At 44.9% G+C, this 12657-nt stretch overlaps 1 protein-coding gene across 2 annotated transcripts in view; it reads right to left on the reverse strand.

Annotated features, from left to right (window-relative positions):
- The window catches only part of ARL15 (ARF like GTPase 15), a 235068-nt gene that overhangs the window by 88563 nt on the left and 133848 nt on the right, over positions 1–12657 (reverse strand). The window lies entirely within an intron of this gene.

A 12657-nucleotide genomic window follows, 5' to 3' on the forward strand; every position in this document is an offset into this window, starting at 1 on the left:
CTTAATTAGTAAGGTGTTTAATTGGAAAGCAAAAGGTTAGGAGTTCGAATCCCGGGTATGGCAATGTACTAAAAAGTTTTATTTGAATGAATGTGGGAAGGGGCATCCTAGCATGTGTTTTCTGTGGGATAAATTACGTCATGCCCCTCCCCCACTAGGGCATGTGCCTTATGTTCTTAGTAGAAAAATGGGGGAGGTGGGGGTGTCAATTTTTTTTTTTTTTTTTTAAAGGGCACTAAAGTTTCTCGTTACGGCTCTGGATATAGGCAACTGCCCTTAAATTTAAAACAATTTAAGTATAATCTCTCTTGTGTACAACAAACTAATAAAATATCTAATAAACAACAAAACCGTGCCATTCGGGCATGAGCAATACAGAAAGCGGCAAAGACGAATGCACCATCACTAGCTATTGCTTGCGACGATCATCGGTGTGTATTTGTACCAGGCACCTGCATGTGATATGGCTAGTCAGGGGAGTCCGAATCTCTGTGTGCTTTTGCCTCCGTTAGTACATAAGTTTCATACATCATTGTCAATGTTGCATAAAGGTGTATGTGTATAAGTTTTTTGCTGCCATACACATGTGCAATACAAATGTGCATATTTTATGCTAACCAAATATGTACACGTCCATCCTAGCATAACCAACCCCCCCCCCCCCCCCCCCCCCCCCAGAAAAAAAAACCCTCTCTATTGAGTGTTCACTTGTGGCAGCAGGAATTAATTTGACTTATTAGCAATGGGTGTAAAATCGTATATTATTCACTAAAAACAAAAATTTCACATCCTCATATACTGGATTTCTTTATTTATTGAACGAGTTAACGCAGAATAAAATAAACTTAAACTTCAAACGCAACATTTCTTTTACTAACTATATATTAAAAAAATAAAAATAGCTAATTTTGTATGTGTCAGTAAAGACAAATATGCATGGATAGGATACTTTTTTTTTTTTTACCAAGTCTACAAAAATATATTCAGATGGATTGGTCTCCCCCCTCTGGTGAAAAGGAGGAACCAAGAGTTACTGTAGTTCTATAATAGAGCAGGACAGAACAAGTACATGAAATGCCATGTTAGCACACATACGCGTTACTTTGGCCCTTATTCTGGTCTGTGCGGCCGGAGCCGCATACGTTGCTCCGGCCGCACAAACCAATCCCCGCCTACAATACGGATCGCCACGGCCGTCCGTACGCGGACGGCTGGCGATCCGCATGAAAATGGTGGGGCGTACGCCTCCACCATGGTGGGAGCTGCCCCCTGCATTCGATGGTCGACGACCATCGAAGGCAGGGCCGCACGCTCCCCCCGCTCACGCAAGCTTAGAGCACACGGACAATCGTCCGTGTGAAAGCTTGTATGGGGGCTGAGAGCTGACATCCGGCGATGTCAGCTTTCCGCCCCCATCACTGGCGTCATAGCCTCATTACCATGCATACGCCCCGCGTTTGCATGGGAACGCCCATGAAACGCTGGGCGTATACATAGGTAAATGAGGCTATCAAGCCCCTCACGCCCCTATACGCCCCCTTTGCGGCGTATCATTTTTGTGTGCGGCGATTTCGCCTGCACATGCGCAGAGTGACCTCTGCGCATGTGCAGAGTGAAAACATCGGCGGTACGGCCGCACGCGGGCCGTACCGCACAGATTAGAATAAGGGCCAAAAGAAGGAAGCATGTGAGGAAATAATCAATTATACACAAAACACGGTACATGTGATAACAGTGCCTACAGCTTACTGACAGCTATTCTATTTCCCCTCACAACACCTACGAGAGAGAGACAAAGACCAGCTGCAGTGTGCACAAATCCACCAAAGCGCATAACTGTGGCACTGACTTGCAGTCTTTGTGCAATAAAGTTACTACACTATTCAATTAGCAGTCCATATTAAAAAGGGACACTGGCATAAAAATGGAGCACACAGCATAGAAAGGTGTGCAAGGCACATCTGTGCACGCGTGTACTGCTCCACCCATATCATAAGAATGACATAATTATATCCTATTGCAAATGAGCCCTCAGGCAAGTAACATCGCAGGACACATAATGTGTGTGTGTGTGTACTTTGCACCATGAGTTTACTGACATAAAGCGTTTCCCCAAATGACAAATGATCCTTATTATCCTTTAATTATACAGCACCACAAGGGTTCCTGTGTCCTGCCTGTGGTGTCGCTCTCTGCAGTGTTACTTCAAGCACAGTGTGGTCTGTATTTCAGCACGGATATGCAGACCAGACATGTGCTAGAAGCACCACAGCAGAAAGTGATGCCCCCAAACAGGGAATAGGCACTGTACAGGTTTTAAAAGATGCAGGGGGCTAGAATGAACATTAGTATTACAAAGAACAGAAACAGAACCAAAAAGTTAATTTATTAATTTATTACCACTTTATTATATAGCGCACACATATTCCGCAGCGATTTACAGAGGATATTTGAACATTCACATCAGTCCCTGCCCCAGTGGAGCTTACAATCTTATAGTCCCTACCACATGTACACACACACACACACACACACACACACACAGACACACAGACATTCGGGTTCATTTTGTTGGAAGACAATTAGCCTACCAGTATAATGTGGGAGGAAACCAGAGTACCCAGAGTAAACCCATGCAAACACTGGAAAGGTTAGGGCCATGGTGGGAATCGAACCCATGACCTCCGCGCTGTGACCATGACCTTACACCGTCTGTGCTGCCCAAGTTAAGTCACTTACAATACAGAACATTGCAGGCAACGCTATTTTTCAACAGGCTCCAGCAGGAACTGAGGCCCTTATTCTAGTTCACAGATTATTGCATTTCCAAAACTATCTTACTTATTACAGATGATTCCATTATTCCTTTCCAGACAAGATTGCTTTATAATTAACACTATATTTTCCAAATTTCTATGGGCTGATAATAAACCAAGAGTAGCGTATGCTAAATTACAACTCCCTAAAACGGAAGGTGGATTAGTTATACCTGATGCATTAACATTTCAGTTTCAGATATATAACAGATGGTTTTGGAGGCAGTCAATATTTACAAATTGTGCAATAGAAGAAGCATTGTTTGCCCCCTATTCTTTGTCAGCCTTAATCAGGGCTATTTTTCAGCAGGCTCCAGCAGGAACTGAGGTCCTTATTCTAGTTCACTCTTTCTGACAAAATATTTCTTAGATGGACAAAACCATGTGCACTGCAGGTGAGGCAGGTGTAAAACCCCACCCAAATCTAATTATCTCTGCATAAGTAACACCTGCCTCACCTGCAGTGCACATGGCTTTGTCCATCTAAGAAATATTTTGTCAGAAAGAGTGAACTAGAATAAGGGCCTCAGTTCCTGCTGGAGCCTGCTGAAAAATAGCCCTGATTGCAGGGCATGGTATAAACATTTCTGCATTAACAGTCTTCATACCCAAATAATCAGAAGGGTGGGTGGTGTTGCTGGTAAATGGTGGCTGACATCACTGGGAGGAGTGGTTAAGGCCTGATGGCAACTAGGGGCGGTGCTTAACTCCAGTGCCACAGAACAGCGAGACTTTCATGGAGAGAGAAGCCAGATAGGAAGCCACTTTCCTGCTAGAAAGTCAAACCTATGTGAAGCAATGTCTCTACTATTGGAGACGGACTGGCAGTCCAAGGGGGGAGAAAACACGTCCCCCAGGACTGCCTGCCTGTCTGTGATTAGCAGGGAGCGCTTCCAATAGGAAGTCGCTGCTACCGTTAGGCAGTCCTGCAGGTGGCAGATTTTAAAAGGGTGGGGGTGCTGTACTGCTGCCCCTAGATAAAATCCACCACTGGTAGATGCAAATGCCTTCCGTGGGCAGGCAGCTGATGTCACCGGAGAGTGACTGAGATTTGCGAGTGCTACAGAAATCATTTGATGATTGGCAACCATCGAATGATTGCAGGCCCACGCACAAGGCTGTGAATGAATGTTTATGCAAAACATCCATGCGCATGCATGCGGGGACATTCGCCATCCAGCGATGGGGTGGGCATTTGTGCGGGCAGCAGGGTGGCATTAGTTGGCTCGCAAAGCGGTAAAATTCCCTGCTTTGTGAGTCAACCAGAATAGTGTTCCCGCTTTTTAAAGGGCAAAATGCGCCCTGCGCCTCCAGCAGCGCCCCGCTAAAGGAGCCTGCTGCCTGACTTGCTGGTGTGCCTGGGGAAGCTCCAGGCACCGCAATCTCGGTGGCGCTAGGCTTCTTCGGCAGCTCAGGGACTTTGGCGGGGCCAGGTCCGCCCCCTTGCACGACGGAGGCAGCCCGGGCACGCCCCCTTTAGTGGCGCGGCGGCCCGGGCACGCCTCCTTTAGTGACGTTGGCAGCCCGGGCACGCCCCCTTTAGTGACGTCGGCAGCCCGGGCACGCCCCCTTTAGTGACGTCGGCGGCCCGGGTTGCCTACAAAGATGACATTGGCGGGTCCGGTCTACCCCCATTGCGCTGCCCCCGTGCAGCGGCGCCCTAAAGGTAGCTCAAAACAGGTATGTCAACATTATTGAAATCTTGATATTCTGCACATATTGACAGTGGAGGAATAGGGTCAGCACTAGAGGGAGGGTCAGAGTTAGGATAGAGGAGGGTATGGCTAGAGTAGGCACTAGGGCAGGGCTGGGCAATTGCGGCCCTCCAGACGTGAGTAAACTACACATCCCAGGATGCTTTGCCTTAGTTTTGCTATGTGGCCATGCTGAAACTGATGCAAGGCAATTGCCCAGACCTGCACTAGGGGGATGGTTAGAGTTAGGCTAGAGGAGGGGATGGCTAGGGTAAGCTCTAGGGGGAGGGTTAGAGTTAGGCTAGAGGAGGGGATGGCTAAGGTCAGCACTAGGGGAGGGTTAGAGTTAGGCTAGAGGAGGGGATGGCTAGAGTAGGCACTAGGGGGAGGATTAGAGTTAGGCTAGAAGAGGGGATGGCTAGGGTCAGCACTAGGGGGGAGGGGTAGAGTTAGGCTAGAGGAGGGGATGGCTAGAGTAGGCACTAGGGGGAGGGTTAGGGTTAGGCTAGAGGAGGGGATGGCTAGAGTAGGCACTAGGGGGAGGGTTAGAGTTAGGCTAGAGGGGAAGGCTAGTGTGAGAACCAGGGGGTTTACAGTTAGGCTAGAGGAGGGGATGGCTAGGGTCAGCTCTAGGGGGGGGGGGAGGGTTAGACTTAGGCTGGAGTAGGGGATGGCTAGTATCAGCACTAGGGGGAAGGTTACAGTTAGGCTAGAGGAGGGGATGGCTAGTATCAGCACTAGGGGGGAAGGTTAGAGTTAGGCTAGAGGAGGGGATGGCTAGAGTAGGCACTAGGGTGTGGGTTAGAGTTAGGCTAGAGTAGGGGATGGCTAGTATCTGCACAAGGGGGAGGGTTAGAGTTAGGCTAGAGGAGGGGACGGCTAGTGTAAGAACTAGGGGGTTTTATAGTTAGGTTAGAGGAGGGGATGGCTAAGGTCAGCACTAGGGGAGGGTTAGAGTTAGGCTAGAGGAGGGGATGGCTAGAGTAGGCACTAGGGGGAGGATTAGAGTTAGGCTAGAAGAGGGGATGGCTAGGGTCAGCACTAGGGGGGGTAGAGTTAGGCTAGAGGAGGGGATGGCTAGAGTAGGCACTAGGGGGAGGGTTAGGGTTAGGCTAGAGGAGGGGATGGCTAAGGTCAGCACTAGGGGAGGGTTAGAGTTAGGCTAGAGGAGGGGATGGCTAGAGTAGGCACTAGGGGGAGGATTAGAGTTAGGCTAGAAGAGGGGATGGCTAGGGTCAGCACTGGGGGGGGGTAGAGTTAGGCTAGAGGAGGGGATGGCTAGAGTAGGCACTAGGGGGAGGGTTAGGGTTAGGCTAGAGGAGGGGATGGCTAGAGTAGGCACTAGGGGGAGGGTTAGAGTTAGGCTAGAGGGGAAGGCTAGTGTAAGAACCAGGGGGTTTACAGGGGTTAGAGTTAGGCTAGAGTAGGGGATGGCTAGTATCAGCACTAGGGGGAAGGTTACAGTTAGGCTAGAGGAGGGGATGGCTAGTATCAGCACTAGGGGGGAAGGTTACAGTTAGGCTAGAGGAGGGGATGGCTAGAGTAGGCACTAGGGTGTGGGTTAGTTAGGCTAGAGTAGGGGATGGCTAGTATCAGCACTAGGGGGAAGGTTACAGTTAGGCTAGAGGAGGGGATGGCTAGAGTAGGCACTAGGGTGTGGGTTAGTTAGGCTAGAGTAGGGGATGGCTAGTATCTGCACTAGGGGGAGGGTTAGAGTTAGGCTAGAGGAGGGGACAGCTAGTGTAAGAACTAGGGGGTTTAGAGTTAGGCTAGAGTAGGGGATGGCTAGTATCAGCACTGGGGGGGGGTTACAGTTAGACTAGAGGAGGGGATGGCTAGGGTCAGCACTAGGTGGAGGGTTAGAGTTAGGGTAGAGGAGGGCATGGCTAGTATCAGCACTAGGGGGAAGGTTACAGTTAGGGTAGAGGAGGGGATGGCTAGTATCAGCACTAGGGGGTGGGTTAGAGTTAGGCTACAGGAGGGGATGGCTAGAGTAGGCATTAGGGTGTGGGTTAGAGTAAGGCTAGAGTAGGGGATGGCTAGTATCAGCACTAGGAGGAGGGTTAGAGTTAGGCTAGAGTAGGGGATGGCTAGAGTAGGCACTAGGGGGAGGGTTAGAGTTAGGCTAGAGAAGGGGACGGCTAGTGTAAGAACTAGGGGGGTTTAGAGTTATGCTAGAGGAGGGGGTACTTATGTATTATCTGGACTCCCATGTTAAATGCACCCCATTTTTTCATACCCCTACTATCCAACTACGCATGGAGTTGATTTTATATAGTGTGGCGAGCGCAGCGAGCCACCGTGCCCGAAGCGTGGTGAACGCAGCGAGCCCTGCGAGGGGACGCGGTCTCATAAGAAAAACGGGAGTCCAGATATTACATAAGTACCAAGGAGGGGATGGCTAGGGTCAGCACTAGGGGGTGGGTTAGAGTTAGGCTAGAGTAGGGGATGGCTAGTATCAGCACTAGGGGGAGGGTTAGAGTTAGGCTAGAGGAGGGCATGGCTAGCATAAGCACTAGGGGAAGGGTCAGGATCAGAATACAGGAGAGAAGATTAGGGATAGGCACATGAGGGAGGATTAGAGATTAGAGTTAGCCATACTTGCTGGAAGTGAACAGGATACACCTAAAAAGTCATCCTGTCATCATAACTAGACCCAGAAGACACTACAGGAGGTGACTACCAGGAATAGTCTGTTGACATTCTAATCTTGTCAACCATTCGTCAGTATCGACACAATAAATGTGTATGTGGTTGATGTGGTCAATAAATGTATCAACACCTCTGAGAGAAGAATGTCCGGGTTCTTTGTTTATTGTTTTAAGATTAAAAATAAAAATGTGATAAGAGCCATACAGCAATTGTCGTTTTTCTTTTTTAAATCCTTCCGGCCAACCACCTTAGAGATTTTCATACATTTGTCAACATTCACACGTCTTTTTAATCTGAACAGACTTCAACTATGTGACAACAAAGAAATGAACCTCTAAAATAGCAGCAGGAACATACACTGTGCATGACAGGGTAATTCCTCCTGCCCAAGGCGATGTCTAGCACCACATGCTGTTTACTTATACCTGGGTCTACATTATACCAAACACTTAACTACTGCTTGAATGTCTGCTAAAAAAAAAAAAAAAGATCTATTCACACCCAACGATTCCATTTAAACTTGCTATCAAACACTGGATTTCTTTCCTTTTGTAATGTCGGAAGACCGAACGAGGCCGCATCCTTCACCCTTTCTAACAACTGGCCCACATTTCACATTGACAGAAGAAGAAGCTGGGCAGGAGGTACATTCAAAGTCGTCCTTTCAATGAATTACCAATTTGCACTACAAAATCATTTTTCCCCATGGAAGGGCCGCTTTCGTTTCAAGGAAATTTTAATAACAAAAAACGGACAAGAATGGTTGTGAAAACGTAAAAACAAGCGACACCATTAGTAAGGTAGGGTGACCTGAACAAGAGACCACTTGTGCGGTAAGAAACCCCTAAATAATAAGTGTTTCCTGGTGAAGGGAAGAAAGATAATAAAGCTATTCAGGTCTTCGAAGAACTTTGATGTAGATTATTAGTGAGCAAATTGTGAATCGCAGCAAGTTTTTCTTTTTTTTTAACCAAAAAGTTGTGTACAAAGCAAAAGCACAAAGGCGATTGTCCACAGGATGCAGTTAGAATGTTTCAATGACTGCCCTTTTGCCAAACCCTTAATAGTCCAATTTGAATGGAAGATTTTTAATTTTTTTTAACATTTTGTTTTAAAAGTTTTAAGATAAGCACGGCTCAAACACATCCGTAACTACAGATTATATAAGCAAAAGGTTGGTGAAATACCCCTGACATCAATTTCCACTGCCACCAATTCCAAAGTTTCAAACATGCCATAATATAAATAGCACTTTAGATCTGATGGTATTGCTTTAACACAAAATAATAATAATAATTATTATTATTATTATTATTATTATTATTATTATTATTATTATTATTATGTATAAAGTAAAGAAGCCCCTATTAAAAAAATAGTGACATCAAAAAAGGCTATACTACAATAAAGTGCTGTATCTATTATTAAATCGACCAATAGTAGCAGTCCTTTTAAATTTACATCCATTGTTACCATGCCCATTGGTACCAAGATATTTTTTTCCTTGGGCTCCTTATTAAGGTACTAGTTAAAAGCCCTTAAAAATTAGGGATTCTGCAATGTACTTTGACTTTAAGCTGTGACTGTTGAGTGGCCTCTAGTGGTCAGTGGCGGTACTTCACTTCATAGAGGTGAGGAGTAGTTAGCCTTTCACATTCTGATATTCCTGACTTGGGAGGCAAATAGCGACAGACACCAAATCTTACAAATAAAATAAATTTGGAATATAAAAAAATGTGTAAGAAAACTTAAATTGTCACATTTAGAGAATAAGGCTTGTGAATAGTCAAGTCAAGCACCTAGGGCCGAAGCACTAGTCATGGTAAGAGTTGCATGTGTTTATTGGGCTCAGTAGGGTGACAACAACATTATAATACCAATTGTCATTTCTGTTCAGAAAGCTTGTACTGAAAGAAAAACTAGGGTCTTCTTTTTCTTTTTTCTTAAATCTTAAACCCCCTTCCTAAAAAGGAGTAGATGTGTGGGCACACACACACACACTGCTGTGCACAATGGCACTGGCAGGTCTTAACTTCAAAGTTATTATCCAAAGTCCGGCTCACACTAATTAAGCTCCTACAGATAAGGCACATGGAAAAGAAACTTCCGTTTCCAAATCACCCATCACTGGTATTACTGCGGCATAGTACTGTGTTTAGAAGCTAAACTGACCTATATGATACAGGAATCATTATAATCTGACTCCACCTCAGCAGTTACTTAATGGTCACCGCCTAAAATCTACTTAAAGGATGGTAATGAAAGGATGAAATGAATAGTCAAGCAGAATAATGCATTATTCAATAAATGATATATAAATGTAGGTCCAATCTCAACATATCACACACAGTATGTTCCCAACTTAAATAAACAAAACTGAACAGTGTGATATTATTGTAGAACACATTATAGTCATAGAAACAGATGGCAGATGAAATCCAAAACACTGTGACACTTTACATCAAAGATTTATGGTGCACACGGTGCAATGTGGCGGCCGCCGATATCGGTGCAATGTGGTGGGCCAAAGCATGAAGGGGGGGGGGGGGGGGAGAGAGCGGGGGTCTTGATGCATTGTGTGGGGTATCCATCCTTTCGGTCAAGCAGATTGAAGCAGAAACAGACTTGCCTGCACAATCTATTTCTGCTTTCGATCGCCATGTCGCGGGGCCGGCACATCGGGATCGAACCTGGATCGGATGAGGCTGTACATGTGCCATTCAGGGTCAAAGTCTATTCCATTTGCACCATATATTGCAAATGGAATAGAATCGCACCGCGTGTAGCATCACAGTCAGTGGTGGCGGTAAGTGCTGGATTGCAAACATGGACATTTTCTACTACAAAACTAACTGAAGTGGGAAACAAAGATCATGAATAGAAATATCCCTTAAAAAAAAAAAAAGAAAGTATCTTAAAATTACTTCTGAGACTGAATGGTGGTGAATGTTACGATAGAGATGACCCGCCATGTGCCACATACAGTATATGGTATTTGCACCAACAACAAATAGAGAGCCAGCTACCAGGATTCGCGGGAAAGACATGTTCACCAGCCATTATGGGCTACAGAAAAAAAAAAACAAGTGCCCTTACGCTGATCACATCATCAGTAGGCATTCCTTGTTCTTGGGTCACAGGACCCAATTAACATCAAGGCCCTGACACCGAGTAAAGCTTCAGCTTTCATCTATTTCAGATGAGCCCTTCAAAGCATCACTAAAAGATTTACTGCACACTAATTAACAAAGATCAGAGTCAATTAGCTTTCTGTGCGCTGCCCATCATGTCACATGACACCTACTTTAAGGTGACTGTGGGTGACAGGCCACCTCACCCAATGTGCATTTCAACTTGGCATTTGAAAGAAGCGGACAAATGAGTTTATGCACCTTACCACGGTGCCCATATCGGGTGGACAGGGATCTCCCATAGATATTTTTTTTTTTTTTTTAATCAAAAAATTTACTGCACCAAAGATTTATTACGGTTACGTTTTCAAAATATGTATAAGAGAATAATGCAGGGAATACACTCATATAGTCACTTCCAATATATCAATTTAAAACGGTCTGGATTCAGGGAGCCCAGGCTACAATAACGGTACTCTTCAGCAATTCTCCTATATATGTGGATAATGCAAATGAGGTTTTCAAGCAATGGACTTGACTTCTCTTTACATCATTCACAATTCTCAGTCCACTTGATCATCATAGCAATGCACACTAAAGATGAGGCCTTCATCCAACAGTCCACTTAGCTGGTCTACTCCATGCTCATCCCGTGTGCCATCCACCGTTAAAGACCACCACTGCCATGTACATCACACCATGCATTGTGCATTCTTGGGAAGCATCTTGATATCTTTTTCTCTCTATGGTCTTGAACTCTTAAGATGGGAATATTAATATAAATGGTACATTAATGGCATCTCCAGGGTTCTTGCTATATGTATGAATCCATAGATGGTGGTTGCTCCTTAGTTCTTACGCTCTCAGCTTCAGGAGTAATATCAGATTCCTTCATTTATGTAATTCCAAGTTTGAAGTCATGGATTAGATCAGGTTTATCTAGCTCAAAAGTAAGATGTTCTATAGATGCTGCTTTTCTATACAGGCTGATGGGGCCATACAATACAATGTCTATACACTCTCGGCTCCTGTTGGATCTCCTCTGAATAATTAGCAATAAGTGTTAGACTTAGTAGGTACTTATGTAGTATCTGGGCTGCCGATTTTGTGATTGTATGCCTTACCTTAAGGCATACAATCATATGCGATGCGATGCGATTCGATGCGATGCGATTTTGCATAGGATTCAATGTTAAGAAGGTCCTGTTCATTTCCCCACTATCCAAGTGGGCATAGAGTTGATTTTATATAGCGTGGCGAGCGCAGCGAGCCACCGAGCCCGAAGCGTGGCGAGCGAAGCGAGCCCCTCGAGGGGCCGCATATTTCTTAAAAAGTATTCTGTGGCCCCTCGCGGGGCTCGCTACGCTCGCCACGCTTCGGGCTCGGTGGCTCGCTACGCTCGCCACAGGTTTATATCCAACTCCATGCCCACTTGGATAGTGGGGAAAGGAAAAGGACCCCTTTTTCCCAATGAATTCTATGTTAAAATGGACTCAGACCATTTTAACATTGAATCTTATGGAAAAATCTTGACCATCGCATCGCATACGATTTGGTCGCATGCGATGCGATGCGATCCGATCCGATTTCTAAATCGGACGCCCAGATACTACATAAGTACCACTTAGTATTCCCAAGGTGAAACTGCAGGATATTGCTGGGGCACGTGAGCATATGAACAGATAATTGTTTTTTTTCCCTCCTATCCTGAAATGCACTTTAACCCCTTGAGTGCTAACATCTCTGAGATGTTGAAAATATCCATGAAAAAATGCCAGCGTCTCTTCCATTTGTTATATAAATTCAAATTAAAAAATGTGTAAAAAAAGGATGGACTCAAAGAAAGGGATTCGAACGATAAGTTCTTACAAAAATCCTCTTTGGAACAAGTCTTCATATTAAAAAAAATAATAACATTAAAAATAGGAATAAAAATACGATAACTTCAAAAATACAAATCGACATTACTGGAATAAAAAAACACCTGCTTTCTGATTACAACTCATTATTATCATAATAATGGTACATAAGCAGGACTATCATAAGACGTATTTGAACTTGGTCCAAACCGAAGTATAAAAAGTGGTTTTAAAAGTGTTTATAAAACGATAATTAAAATTTCCAAGGAAGCAGAGCGGTACCCTCCCCAGCACAGCTTATGGTTGCCGGCTTTGTGGTGAAACAAAACATTAATCTATCATTATTTCACCACCATCGTAACGAATGTCAGCAATGCAACAGAGCTGTGACAAGGTGTCCAGAGGAGACGGCGGATATGTGTTTCAGCACAAATTTGACAAATTGTGTTTGTTAATATAACGATAAACAGGGAGTGGATAGCGCACATACATTAAACACTGGGGG

This window comes from Crinia signifera, chromosome 1 (assembly GCF_055691185.1).
Source record: "Crinia signifera chromosome 1, ASM5569118v1, whole genome shotgun sequence".
In the NCBI taxonomy this organism is placed as follows: Eukaryota; Metazoa; Chordata; class Amphibia; order Anura; family Myobatrachidae; genus Crinia; species Crinia signifera.